General features: G+C 43.2%; 1 protein-coding gene across 2 annotated transcripts in view; it reads right to left on the bottom strand.

Moving 5' to 3' along the window:
* Positions 1-14763, bottom strand: part of ndrg3a (ndrg family member 3a) — a 36561-nt gene that overhangs the window by 21291 nt on the left and 507 nt on the right. The gene's annotated exons all lie outside the window — the stretch shown is intronic.

Raw genomic sequence — 14763 nt, 5'->3', positions numbered from 1 at the left:
ACGTATATGATGACACAAGAGCCAGTCGGGACGGGGATAGAGGGCATTTTCTCTATCAATTCTCAGGGAAAGGTCACACTTCCACACAGATGGTTGTGCAAACAAACACACACACACACACACACACACACACACACACACACACACACACACACACGCACACACACATACACATACACACAAAGATAGATCAGGCCAGGTTTAACAAGAAGCTCTGAAGCCCACCTCATTTGTTTTCCCCTTGAAACCAGCCGTTTGTCCCTGCACATAATTACTGAACAAAATGTCCCCCTCCCCCACTTTCCCTGATATGGTACCTCTTAGGCCTTGCCTGTTTGCACAAGGTGAGGACAGGAAGTGGTATTGAATTACCTGGCTGTGCCCAGCAGAGTGGCTCATGTTGCACATAACAGCAGATGGAGCCTCTGCCTCTTCTAGGTCAATGCTTACAACTGGAAGACAAAGCCAAAACTGCCTGCACCGTACCACAAACAGCCCAGATACAGAGAGATCGCATTGTATATAATGTAAATAAGCATACATGAAGTGAGGGCAATCACAATTGTGTAGAGGGCTAGCCCAACTAAAAGAGTGGCTATAATCGCTTCCTGAGTCAGAGCCAACCCCCTGGAACGACCTTGAGATGCTGGTACCAGATAACCTTCAGGGTTGGTTAGTGAGGATTCGAGCAGCGAACTAAAGGCGATGATGATTTCACGGCATGTCTGTGTTACCAGCAGTTTCATCCTTTGATTCCCTGACAAAGGTCTCAACAGACAGCTGCCTGTTGACGCATGAATCGAGTCAGAGGTCATCTTGCTTGCTTGGAAACAACCAGGGAAGCAGATGGGTACAACTGTGCACAATCCTCAAATTACATAAAACAGTCAGGAAAAAAAATGTAGAAACATCAAGTGTTGGAAGTACTCAGCCATCAGCATGGGGAGTGAAAACATGCCCGGCAAAATCCCTGCTGACAAATCCGGCTCAACGGTGGAACTAAATAATATTTAGACAAGTGAACAAGAAAAAAAGAAAAACAAATACTCTGCATGCTTGAGCGTATTGGCCGGATCAATCCAACACTTCCTCAGGCTGTTACAGAAAGAGGGAGGGAGGCAAAAGCCGCTTTAATTGTAGCAGGCTAGTCGGGTAATTGAGGTGTTATGGGAGACGGGGTCAGGGTGAGCTTAAACCAACTGACAGACTGACTGGGTGGCTTTCACAGCCCAACCCCACTGACCCCTTATACTGGGAAACCAACTTTCATCACTCCCCCACCATCAATCTGTGGTTATTCCTTTGGTTTCCACCTGAAAGAATGTTGACTCCCCTGGGGGCCTCAAGCAGACCTCAGACCCCCTTAACCTAGCATCAAATCACCTCAAAGATCCCACTTAGTAGCATCCACTGCCACTCCATCCTACTGTGCCTGCTCGCCCGTTCAGCATGCTCAGCTGTTGCCATAGAGACAAAGCTGGTTGCCGATGTTTATTCTAAGCTGGGATAGCCCCTAGGGACAGATGTGAGGCGAGGAGACAAGGGGAATAGATAGTGGTAGAAATGAGAGGAACCGATCAAGTGAAGCTCCAAACATGTGCTTTCAGCAGCGTTTACCCTGCCAAACACAGACACTCAAATGAGCCATGCAGACTGTCTACATACGACAGCAAAGCTTTGTGTAATTGGAAGAGAATATCAGTAGCAGTCTCAGATGACAGGAGGGAAATTCCATTTGCAATCTGTGCAGCTTGTGGGGTTTGTCCTATATTCACACCATACCATTAAAGTGGATGAGGATGGGGGAAGGACTGAGAGAGTTCACGTAATAGAACGAGTCCCTCTAGCCGCGACAGCATGAGTGCCGGATTGCTCTCGAAAATGGTCTCCCTGACATCAGAACCTGTTTTACTCATCTCTTCCGTTTGCAGATGGGTAAAACACGAATTACATGCCGGCTCTCACACATGATTTCCTTCATCTGTTCTTTGAGTCCATTTCCCAGTGCGGTGTCTAGCTGCCAGCAGGACCTCATCTGAGCGCTAAATGTCATGCCACGCAGCTAGAGCCAAGGGGGCTGAGCTGGGTGAAGAAATGACAGCAGGAACAAATCGTGTCACAGGAAAACCACATGAGGCCGTCTCCATGCAGCAAAGGTCAGCCTTTACTACAGTTTGGTGTCAGCGCTGCCTCTGGGAGACGGTGAGTTTTCAATTCAGACGCAATTACTATATGGCAAAGACACGTTGATATACGTCAGTTTAATAAATAAATAACGTATTTAGCATCCCTCCCTCCCTCTCTCCTATCTGCTTCCTCCTACCTCACCCACATCATCCTGTGAGAGGAGAGAGGACGTGCCCTAACCTTAACACTGAGCTTCAGGCGCCGGCTCGCGTGCATGTGTGGACACAGAAGGCGTGTGCCAAAACACCTACAGTAGATATATGGTGTCTCTGCCAACAAAAAGGAGTCCTGTAGCTGCCATGTCAGCAGACGACGGTGAGAGATCGATGAACACATCCCCTGTTCCTCCTTCCCCTTTTCCTTCCGCCCCTCCCACATCTTCCTCCCTCTCCACTCCATGCACTCTCTCCCCGTCTTTGTCTATCCATCTCCATCTCACCTTGGACCGTCAGGAAGTCTAGGCAGGCCGCATGATGGACGACTGAGAGCCCAGCAGTGATGCTGACCCCCCCCATAGACCCTCAATTAGGCCTCTTTCCTCTTTATCGCCATGGCAACCGTGACTGCAGATTTACTCCTTGTCATCATCATTCTCATCATGGCCGTTCTCCGACTCCGACCTCTTTGGCTTCAGGTTGACCACAGTGAATGTCAGCACGGTGACCTCATATTAACCCACCTCTGGGTCTCTATGGGGAGCCTGACTCAGCCATCAGGCGAATTGCCATGGTGATATAAAGCAGAAATCTTCAAGTGTCTACACTGTCACCTCCTGTTGAGGGAAAGGTCTACAGCAAACCTGGTGAGGTTGAGTCTGATATAAAACTCAATCTGCCATTCAAGAAATATTTAAGAAAATGTACAAAGCGTGATAAAAAAAAAGGGGGGGGGGCTTGTATGCTTGATTTTGATGTAGAAAAATACAAGCGTTCAGTGCACTGAAAATCCACTCAAAATTTCTCAGTTACAGAGTAACTGTAGAGACCAATTAAATCCACAACATCATGATTTATTTATTATATTTACTTTAATCTCAGATGATCCCTTGATGTCAGTTGTCTGTGGTATGCAAAAGGATATCTTGTCAAAACATTGATGGTTTATATACACACATAAACATGCACACACACAGATCCATATAGCAAATATATAGTAGCCACAGATTATGTTTACCCTTTCGGTCTGGTTAACGTTACAGGCAGAATGGTGACCAGCAGACATAAGAGTGATGTTTGAAGTATTTCAGCCAAATAAATTAAATGAATACAGTGCAAGTTATGTTAAGTTTAACTTGCCCATCACAGAACAACTATTATCCATTTGTGCATTTATCAAAAGCAGAAAACAGCAGAAACAGATAACAGGCCATCTCTCATCACTCATCTGCTAGTAATGTTAGCAGACACCGTTGTGATGCCACTAGGACAGAGAGGATTAGCCAGTTCTTTACGAACACCATGACTAGAGATAGATTCATATAAAGCTTTGTGGAAGGAGAGAGCTTCCAAGAGGCTAATTTCTACAGTGTATGCTGCGCAGAAAGGTAGGCTAACCATTCCCCTACCCACAATTTTGCTTGGGTGTTCACTTTGGACCCTATGCTTACATTCGATTATTTTTGCCAGCACTCGAGTACTTGTTAATACACTCATCAAAAATATAAACACAACACTTTTGTGCTCGATCTTAAAGTTTTGTCGGTGCACACAAAAATCTAATTTCCCTCGAATTTTGAACGCAAATTTGTCAAAAAAACATGTTAGTGAGCACTTCTCCTGATGGATGTGGCATATCAAGATGCTGATTAATCAGCATCATTAGCACACAGGTAGGTCATGTGTTGGTCACAGTTAAAGGCCATTCTAAAATGTGCTGTTTTATCACACAACATGTGTGGCATCCAGCCACCCAGAGACAGATTAATGGGCTGTGTCCATCAAAGGATCCAGATTTGGTACATGGCTATTGACAATTAACAACTCATTTCCAGTGAGAGGAAGTAGTGTCATCTGGCTGTCTGCTTGCTCTGGGAACCAAATTATTCTAATGACAGTTCCTATCAAAGAGGAACACAAGCGTGTCTGTCCTCAAATGGAGCCTCAGTCTGCAGTCAGCACTTCACTGGGCTTCACATCACAACAGAAAATAGGCCAGCACAAATTCCAGGGGTACTACCCTCCTGCCAACAGCCCAACTTCTATGTCTGCCCGTCTTTATGTGCTGGAGTGTTTTGCTGTCAGGGCGACAAATAAGAGGAAACAACTAATCCCTGCACAGTCACCAGTGTGGTGACGCCTTGTTCTTAGACAGGGAGACTTTTCTATCCAGGGGAGCCTTAGTAGAAATTTCTTTCCAACTTTTCGTAACCAGGCCAAGCCTGTGTTTACAGTTCTGAGTCTGCAGAGGTAGCAATCCCGCCGGAGTAAAGCTAATGGACTGTGACAGGCTCAGTTCCAGATTATTGCTCTAACCCGGGCCGTTTGGTAAGAGAATTAAAAGAAGGAAATCCATTTGTTTGGTGTTTCAGCCCTCACTCCTCCACCCCCTCCCATCAGGTCAATAACAACCCTTTTGATATAAAAGATGGTTGAATGTTATTATGTTTTATTGTGGAGGCAAGGCAGGGAACCTGATCTGGAGTTTGCTCTTTTGTTCTCAATCACAGAAAAACTGACCTATAGCACAGAACATCCCCTGCTGATACTGTCAGCAAACGCACACAGATGAACGAGCATGGAGACGAGCACACACTCACATGCATGCGCACACACTCAGCTCCCCATGCTTCACGTCTGCTTAATTAAATGACAGCTTGCTCTCCGGAGGCCTCCTCACAGCTTATATGATTCTCCTGATACGAGCTGACAGATCGCTTTTTTTTTTTTACAACTTTTGACGCTATAACAAAAACTATGATGAGACATCTCTGTGATGTCTCTTTCTCTCATGATTCCATCAAAACGGTCTATTCTTATCCAATACCCACTTCAAAATGTGGAACAACACCCACCTCTGGTTTTGAAACCAAGCTGAAAACACTGGATTAGGTAGTTTTGAGAAACGATCCCGCACAGGTGTGAGCTCACATAATTGATATGTATGCACATTTACATGCAGATCAACACTGAATAGATGACAAAGCAAAAATAATGTCTCATTGGTTACAAAGACAAAAGGAAATGTAAGATACGTGTCTAAGAAGCTATTTTAAGACAGTGAGAGAAACAAATCTTGGTCCTCAAATACCAACCTTCCTGTTTGATCCTTCCAGGATTAAAAAGGTCTAATAAATGCTAAATACAGCATTACTATAATTGACTCATCCCCTCCGAATCTGAACGCAGACTCACTCAGTCACTTCTACATTTAATATCCTGAGCCTGAAGCAAGCCATAACTCAGAATGCAAGTGATAAAAATGTTGTAAAGGTTGTACTTGGATGGGACATGGGATATTACACACACAGGGACAATATTGCGAGTGCTGCTGTGAAGCTATAAGACACACACACACACACACACACACACACACACACACACACACACACACACACACACACACACACACACACACACACACACACACACACACACACACACACACACACACACACACACACACACACACACACACATCCAATAGCATTTGTGTGTGTCAGGAGACTCATGACCTTGTCTTCTGGGTCGTGATATTCATTCATAGTGCGTGCATCTTTGTCTCTTCAAAACATGTGTCTAATGAGGCGCATAGTTGCATCTTTTTATAGAGGAAATCCTAAACTGACCGTCCATCATTTGAATTTTTGTGTGTGTGTGTGTGTGTGTGTGTGTGTGTATGAGCCTGGGAGTAAAAGCCTGGTTCCTCAGCAACGATACTGATTGGCACGCAGCAGCCACTGCACTGATCTGCCTGCCAAAAAAGGGGGCCCCCCCTCTACGCACACCCACACTGACCTCTATACTCATGGTGGATTGGGGACAGCCTCTGTTGCACTCACAGACATCCATATAAACAGGCACATAACCTCAAGACACACACACAGTCTCAGATAACTTAAGACAAAGTATACATACACCCACAGCATATTCACTCATACTCATCTCTCATCCTTGCAAGACCCCTCTCATTACTCTGTGAGGGCTTTTAACGAATTACATTATTCCTTGTGGGGCCACTTTATCTGCTAATGGTCTTCTGAGATTAAAGAGCAGCATTTGGCTGTATTGATTTATAACCACATATCTATTGGCATGATCAGCATGCCTCATCTGTCACATGAAAATACACACAGCCACAGAGGGAGAGTCTCAGAAGACAGCCAACTGGCATCCTAAATAAAGCACTATGGTTCGTAAAATTATTTGTCATAACTTCCAGCAGCACGCTAAATTTACTGCACTAATACAGACCCATAGACCAACAGCAATATTTTCCACTGGTGAGGTGATGTCTCGGACCAGCAAACTGGAAAGTCCATTAGGCCCGTGTCAGACGAGGAAGTGTACGTAGCTGTTATGAATTTTGTATGTGCATAGTATGTAAGGTCTTCTGTGTATGCATGTGTGCGAGGGCAGCTGGGATGTGAGTCATTCCTCACATGTTCCCCACTGCTCAGTACATTGTACTATATACCCACACAGAGTCAAAGAGGCATCTATTTTGGTCATCATGTATAAATAAAGAAGTGTTTCCCGCACTGAGCTGCATATCAGTTTTAAGTGAGTCTTACGAGTCATAGTGTTTTGATTCTTAGACGTGATTGTGTCCTCTTGCCATCCATCCCCCTCTTACTCTTGTATTGAACTATAAACTATATACACCAAAATGTGTATAATAATGAAATACATAATCTCTTAATGCCCTAAATTTACTCATATTGCAATATTTTAATGAACAATTGACTGAATGCCATGTAATTAAACTGTGGATGGCTACAACACAGGTGTTTTCACTTATTCATGCCTGATGAGACCTCCTCTCAGGACATGTGGGCATTTATAGACCGTGCTTGGTTGATGACTCCTAGCTCTTGTTTAATAAAGGTTCATTTCACTTACTGTGAATTGCTTCAGACAAAAGTGCCAAATGAATGTAATATTCTTCTGTTCGGATGAGATAATGTAAACCCTCAACAGTTTAATTAATAGTAGACCCTTTTCACAGCAGACATTTGGCTTTTCAAAGAAGGAAACACACAGGTGGAATTAATAACATTAATGATGGCTAGTTCCAGGGCAATTGTATTTGTCATGCTCATTCAATGACATTGCTTACCGGGACACTTAAGAGATGGCGGCATTGTTAACGTTATTGGTCACACCTGTGCTTTTTCTGCTTTAAAAAGTCCATCCCTGCGTTCTAATACCCATACTATCATACTATTTAGTATGCCAGAAAAAGACTTGTATGTCCCAAAATGTAGTATGTGAAATGCAGTATACCAAAAATACCAGGATGTCCCACTACATCCGGTCGCATTTTGCAGTGTACAAACAAGCATTCTTTTCTGGCTTTTCTGACCCACAATCTTATGTGCAGCGGTAGATCCGCCACAGTGTGTCATGTACATATAAACAAAGCCAAGAGAGCACAAACATTTGACAGTATACTGACAGATGACAGCTCATTTAACAGAATGCCAGACTCCGCAATGACAGATGAAAGCACTGTGTTACTAGTTACTAGTAATATGTCCTTTGTACTGCAGAATTTCGTGCTATGGCTGCAACGGATATAGGAGCAAGAGGGTCAAAGTTCAAGTACTGTCATGACTAAGTACTATGTCCCAACTGTATGCAAACTGCATGCAACAGTATGTACTGTAAGGTAGGGCTGCACGATTATGGCCAAAATGATAATCATGATTATTTTTATCAATACTGAAATCACGATTATTAATCATGATTATTCATTATGTTAGGTAAAACATCTTTTTATTGCACTCTTTTTTAAACAAACCATATGTGAACAAGGCTTCAAATTGAAACTTAAAATAATAATAAATCATAAATAATAAAATAAAATGTACCCAAGTCAAAGGGCAAAAAATAAATATGCCATTGCAGAATGCAATCATAAAGTGCAAACAAATGAAAAAAATGAAGCCTATGCAGAAAAGGCACATACTACAAGGAACAGGAACATACTACAGGCCTACAGATATTTGGAGAGAAACACCAGCCTATCACCATGTTCTGGCTTCAGAGCCGCCACTGGGGTATGCGTAAACATGTCACGTGACGTGAAGCACGAAGTTGGACAGTGAACAGTGACAACGAATTTGTCTTCAAAATAAGAGCTTTACATTGCACTCCATTGGATTTTAGAACTGGTTTCTTAGCGGGGGGCTTTTAATTTGAAAGTAGCGATAGCTTGCCGCTACACAACAAGCTGACACCAGCTTCTAGCTGTCAGCTACAGAGACCGAGGAGACGGTAGCATCTCCCGGATCTCAGCGGCTTTCCAGTTGCTCATCTTGACGTCCGTAGATGAAGTGATGGACTGATTGCTGTGATCAGCTGATACTGTCTGCTTCCGACATTGCGTCTCACTCTCACACTGTTGAATATAATTTGAGGCTGCTGCAGGGTGCGCTCGCTTGCTATTTAGGCAGCTTAATGAAGCCCTAACCTTTCGTTCGCCCCCTGGTGGTTGGCTGACAATTGGGTTGAGAAAGTGCTTGATTTGATATACAACAGAGCTCGCTTTTTAAATGTTAATATCGCGACGATCATCTTAACTTAATCGTGGCAGCCAAAATCATGATCGTAATTAAAATTCGATTAATTGTGCAGCCCTACTGTAAGGGCAGCTGCAGTACGTACTAAAATTAAAAAGAAAAAGTATGTGATTTGGACCGCAACAAAAATGTCTACTGTGATAAAAGGTCTCTTCCCCATGTAGCTCCACCCACCCACCCGGCGCAGAGGTCTAATCAGACAAAGTGCAAACACCTGTGTTGGTGACAGACCCTTGACTGTTTATCTGTAATTATTCAGGAGAAGACAGCAGAATTGAGCCAACATGAGAAATTAAATAATTTTTAATAATCAAAATGATAATATATACAGTATATATATTATATTATCCAGGTTCATCGCTTGTGAAAGAAATGACCAAAAACTATAATATACATAGATTTTTGGTGAAATCATCCCAACTACAACAATACAGTACTGGGTAGATGTGGGCGAGCTAGCCCAATTTCTTTCCACAATCTATTTAATCACTATCACAATCAATTGTGATGTTTTGAATGACTTTCTCCATTTGCACCATTCAAACACAATATTGCATTACAGATCGTCACAAGCTCCTCATCTGCTAGTTTGTAAGTATAACTTATGTAGCCTAGCCATGGAGTTGGCTACATCACTCTACTAGTTAATTTATGTAGCACCGATCTGCTTGTCAATGAGGTTACGTGAAATTTGGAAATAGATGCAAGAGGACATTCAAACACTGCGATCTCTATGATTCACCTGAAAAGTATCGCCTTCGCCTTCAAGATCATTCTCAAATCATCAGATCGCCCACCGCTACTACTAGGTCTACATTACAGGTTCTAAGTGGTGTGAACAACAGGAACATACAAAATATTCATTCTGTGCTTGCTCATGAATGATGATTTTCATCTTTCCTTTAACTTCACATAACTCCCTGCAAGGCACTGCCACCGCTGATGCTTTCAAACGATGATAAATTGACTAATAAAGGAATGGCAATACAGATTGCTGTAGCTACATGACACACATCATCAATAAATCAATACACACTAGCATAGACAGGTCCAACACAAAGGAAAGCAAGGAGAGAGGGTGAGGTAAAAGGGAGAAAAATATCAGCACTACTAAGGGGGCACACAGAAGCAAATGAGTGTTGATAAATCTGCTGTGATAGGTCAGAGCGAGGTGTGAGCCCGTCTCAATGAGTCTCTCCTGGCTGAGCTCCTCCTGCTATCTGGCTATAAATAAGAGTGAATGGCCAGGGCTGTCTGTCCTGCACTCAGTGCTGCTAACAGAGTACCTGCCCCTACTCCGCCACGCTAGGCTAGCTGCCACTCAGTCTATGGGGATTTCCTCTGCCATGCTCACTTGAGCAGACAGCCCAGAGAAAGACAAAGTGGGAGAAGGGTGCTGTGTGTATGTGCATGTGTATGTATGTGTGTTGTGGGTCCCAGCTGGCTGATGTGTGCAGGCAGTTTCCAGAGCACCGGAGTCCTGCTGGAGGCTCAGCAGGATCTGTAGACAGCGGTCAGCCTGGCCGAAGGGCAGCTGTGGAGGCAGCAGCGTGACCATCTGTGTAGCCTGAACACTAGATCACACATACACACTCATTATCTCACACATACAGAACCAGAATCAGTTGAACAAGCTGGGTGGAAACATTAGAAACTACCCCCATAAAACATTAACACAGCAGCACAGACACTCGAGAACCCTTGTGCCCTGAAACAGTAGAGACCTCTGCCTGTGAATACACAGAGGTCTTTGAATCACGTCTCAGCCTCTGTCTCTGTGTGAATCAGCGCTAAGAGGCCTGTTGCCTCACAGGAACACGGCCTCTGCTAATAGAGTTATCCATGTGGTCAGCTTGGCTGTCACAGTGACTGATTACTGACAACTCAATCTCCCACAGAAACACAGAGGTGGCTCCTCTGGCGCCTTCCCCTGCAAGCGCTCGCCGAGGAGGTCGGCGGTGTCCTTGGCAACCAAGGGGGCCCCCCTCCCCGAGTCATCCTCAGCTCAGCTGGTGGCGCTGCTGAAATCGAATGACCTTTTTCACCGTCATTTACATAAAGTCATTCTCTTCTCATCACGACAACGAACGCGACGTGGAATGCTTCACCAGTCGGCGAGGCTCCTGCTCTCAGGAGGCTCTGAGCGATTGTCCTTAACTTTCAATGCAGCAAAACGGTGTCAAATGAGTCACAGAGACAATTATTTATTGTATAATTAATAGAATAATAATATACTGTATAAACAGTATATTTACGTGCACCATGCGCAAATCATGACTCATACTGAGCTACGCATACACTCACTAGGGACCCAATCCCTCCACATGAAATCCCAGCATTAGATGACTGGGACTATGAGTATCATCTCAGTCTGAACTGAACACAGCCTGAGGGGAGGATCTTCAAACCACCAGGGCACTGTATCTGCCATTTGCTCACTAAAGCATTTAACTTTCCGAGGTGTTCCCTGGACCATTAAAGCCAGCCAAGTATGAAATGATTCACGCTGTGCACGGCCTACCATGAGACACTGTAAATAAAGCTTCATGCTGCTAACATGTTTTGAGTTTAAGACAGCCTAGTGTGCGGCCTGTGCAAGCCTGCTTATGACAAACTGGGAGTTTTCTCGGGGGAGAAGTGGAACATCTTCTTTCATCGCCTCCTATCTCGGTCACAAACATATACTGAATACAATGAGATTCTTCTGAGTGGGAATTGTTTCTCTTACTTAAAGGAATAAGGAATGGGGAAATCAAATGACAACTCTCAGAGAAACTAAAAGAAAAAAAGACACTGATGTTTGATGTGCTGCAATTTCTGCAGTAGATATGGAGTATATGTGCTGGTGTATGAGGGGAGGCTCTTAAAATACATGATCCTAATTGAAAAGCATCACTGAAGGACAGTCCTAAGCATCCAGAGGTCCAGCTTGGCAAGGTTCCAACACTTTGAATCAACAAGCTTACCACCTGTGCTTTGCCTGCCTCTCCTCCTCATCACCACCTGCTGATGCTGCTGATGCTGATAAAGAAAATGGAGCCCTTCCTCCAGCGGGGGTGCGATCTAGCAGATAAGTGTGTGGACACTGCCGCAACCTCACACAAACCTGCTAGCGACTGTCTCTAGCATTTTGTCATTTGTTTTGTTTGCAATAAGTATTTACAGTCAATCCGTCCCTGCAGAGAGGCCGATGGAGCAGGGATAAATAAGATAGCCGTTTGAATAAGCTATTCGTCCAGGGTCGAGGGAAATTCAAGAAGTTAACCTGGAACATAAGTGTCTATGCATCAGCTGTTTTTCGGTCTGAAAGCTTGAAGCTGCTGTGCTGTAACTCGAGGCCTTTCAAAGCTTAGATTACAGATGCAGCTCAGTTACAAAAACACAGCAGCAGCAGCAGAGCTCCAGGAGGGTCAGACAAATATATGGTTTGAACACCATCCTAGAGGCTACGAATTTTTAAAAAACACTGTCGTGGTACCAGATGACTGAAAGGCAATAGCAGAACGTGAAAAGGGTGTGCTGTTGACAACGCAGGTATTATCATTATTCCAATTATGAGCAGAAGTCCCAGTAAATGCCCATGTCTGACGACGGCCTTGTTTTGCCCTGCAGCGCTGGCATACCAAGAGACACAGTAATGCTGAGGTGAGAGTGAACACAAGGCAGACTGGCTGTCAGCACAGTGGCTTAATTACTGTCTCCATGTCTCCAGTGAGTGTTATTCCCTGACATTCATCCCTGCAAGAAATCCTCTTCTACACAAGAGCATTTCTCACTTTTTATGTACTCTGTAATCCCTATAATAAATGATGTGCAAGTTGTAATCCACGCTGAAAGGAACCTCAACAGTGTAGTTTCCTCATGCTGCCATATTGAAAACACCATATATCGTTCATTTACAGTATACTGCCATATTATGTACAGTGGTGTTGCATTCTGCTGCCTTGTTTTCACTCTGAGCACTCGGATAAGTTTATTTTTAAGGCCGCAATTAATGATTTCTCGAGTTACTGATTAGTTGTCTGTTCTATATAATGTCAGAATGTCTGTTTCCCAAAGCCTAAAATGACGTCCTCAAAATGTCTTGTTTTGAATCAGAGAATCTTTACTTTTTTTGATTATCAAAATAGTTTAACTTAACCATTGATAACCAGCCAATTTATCATTGCAGCTCTATTTGTTTGAATTTTAATGTAGCTCCTTTCTGTGTTTCTATGTGAATGTGTTTTAATGTGTCCTGTTTCAACTAGTTTCTTATTGTAACTTGTTTTTGCACATGCAAGCAAAGACAAATTTCTGCCCTTTTGCACACAAAATGGAAATATAACAAAGTATTTTCTATTTGCTTCTAATTTCTGTGAGCACTTGTGAAAGGTGGAATCCCTCCAGTCGGGCAGATTAACAGAAGAACTGACAGCTTGAAAACAAAGTGTTTTAATAAAGCGTGTAAACCAATTTTAAGATGACTCAAAACTTCTGTGGGGGCTAATACTCCCAGCATACAGAGACCAGACAAGTTTCCTGGAGATTTCAAGACCTCGAGTACAACGTGTGGCTTAATAAACAACTCTCAACACTCCCAATAGTTAGGCTTTCACTGTAATAATCAACCAGGAGCGGACTGATTGCAACGATATGGCAATAAACCAACAATAAACTGTCCGCTCTTTCTCCTGCTTTTAAAACAAGAGGCTAGTTTACAGAAACTTGCTGCCAAAAGCTTGTTATCTATTAGCCTTTCCAGCCTTCACGACAGTCTTTGTCAAGAGTGTTGTGAGTGACAACAAATGCCTGGTTGTTGCTTGTTGTGTAAGCGCCATTCAAGCCTCACTGACCATGTGACACCGTTGAGGGCATTGTGGGAGATACAACACCTGAATTTAACCCCCAACGCAATGAAACTACAACATACTAAAATTGAAATTAGACACCAGAGTGAAGGCTTTATTATACAGACAGTGTATCTGCTGTACTTAAAACAAAGGTTATGATGACCTTCTATTTCATGGAATTTTTAAATCTCCTTTATCTACAATTACTACAATATCCTATTTGCTCCTGATATGTAACTGAGGGACTACAGAACACAGTGTCCTTTTAAAATATATCCAAAAATGACGGTGGTTATTTTAAGTAAGTGAAAACACCTGATGCCCACTCTGTTACACTTTCCACCTGTGTGACCTTCGCATGGCCACCGGTGACATTGTCATCCATCACGTGGTGTCTGAACACTGGTGTAGCACCTGCAGCTGCATCATTGTGATTGATCTGATTGATTATGATGGATCTGCCGAGTCTAGACTCAGGCAGTGTTTGGAAAAATGTGCAGAACAAAGAGTATTATCTACAGTGACAAGACACACATTCAACACGCACACACACACACGCACACCTTTGGGGCTTTCAAGCTAGCGTTATAGGATTCCTGTTGAAACTCTGGACTAAACGACATCCTAACTCTAAATCAAGTTAATATTCCCCAAATAAACATATTATTACAGTGCAACTTGAATTAGTATTATGATTATACTCAACAATGAGTTTAAAAGCTATGCCTGGTATTACTACTATCAAAAAGGCGAATTCCTATTTCTCCAGGGATTTTAGGTTTTAACTTTGTATTGTATCACTGTGTTCAATTCATCAAGCTAGAAGCTATTAGAAGCTAACCTTTCTTTAGTTGTTTTAGCTCGGCGATTTACGATGTTACGCATCGTGACAGGCCTCGTTTTTTTCTTATAAATAGCTAAAAAGCTGGGTTATTATTTAGTGGGAACAGCATGTAACAGAAAACAAAGTACTAACAATCCGTACTGCGCTGACAAAATGAAGAT

The sequence above is a fragment of the Pagrus pagrus genome (assembly GCF_965226575.1).
Source record: "Pagrus pagrus genome assembly, chromosome: 3".
Taxonomy (NCBI): domain Eukaryota; kingdom Metazoa; phylum Chordata; class Actinopteri; order Spariformes; family Sparidae; genus Pagrus; species Pagrus pagrus.
Note: the sequence above shows the minus strand (reverse complement) of the source record. Positions and strands in the feature narration are given on the sequence as shown.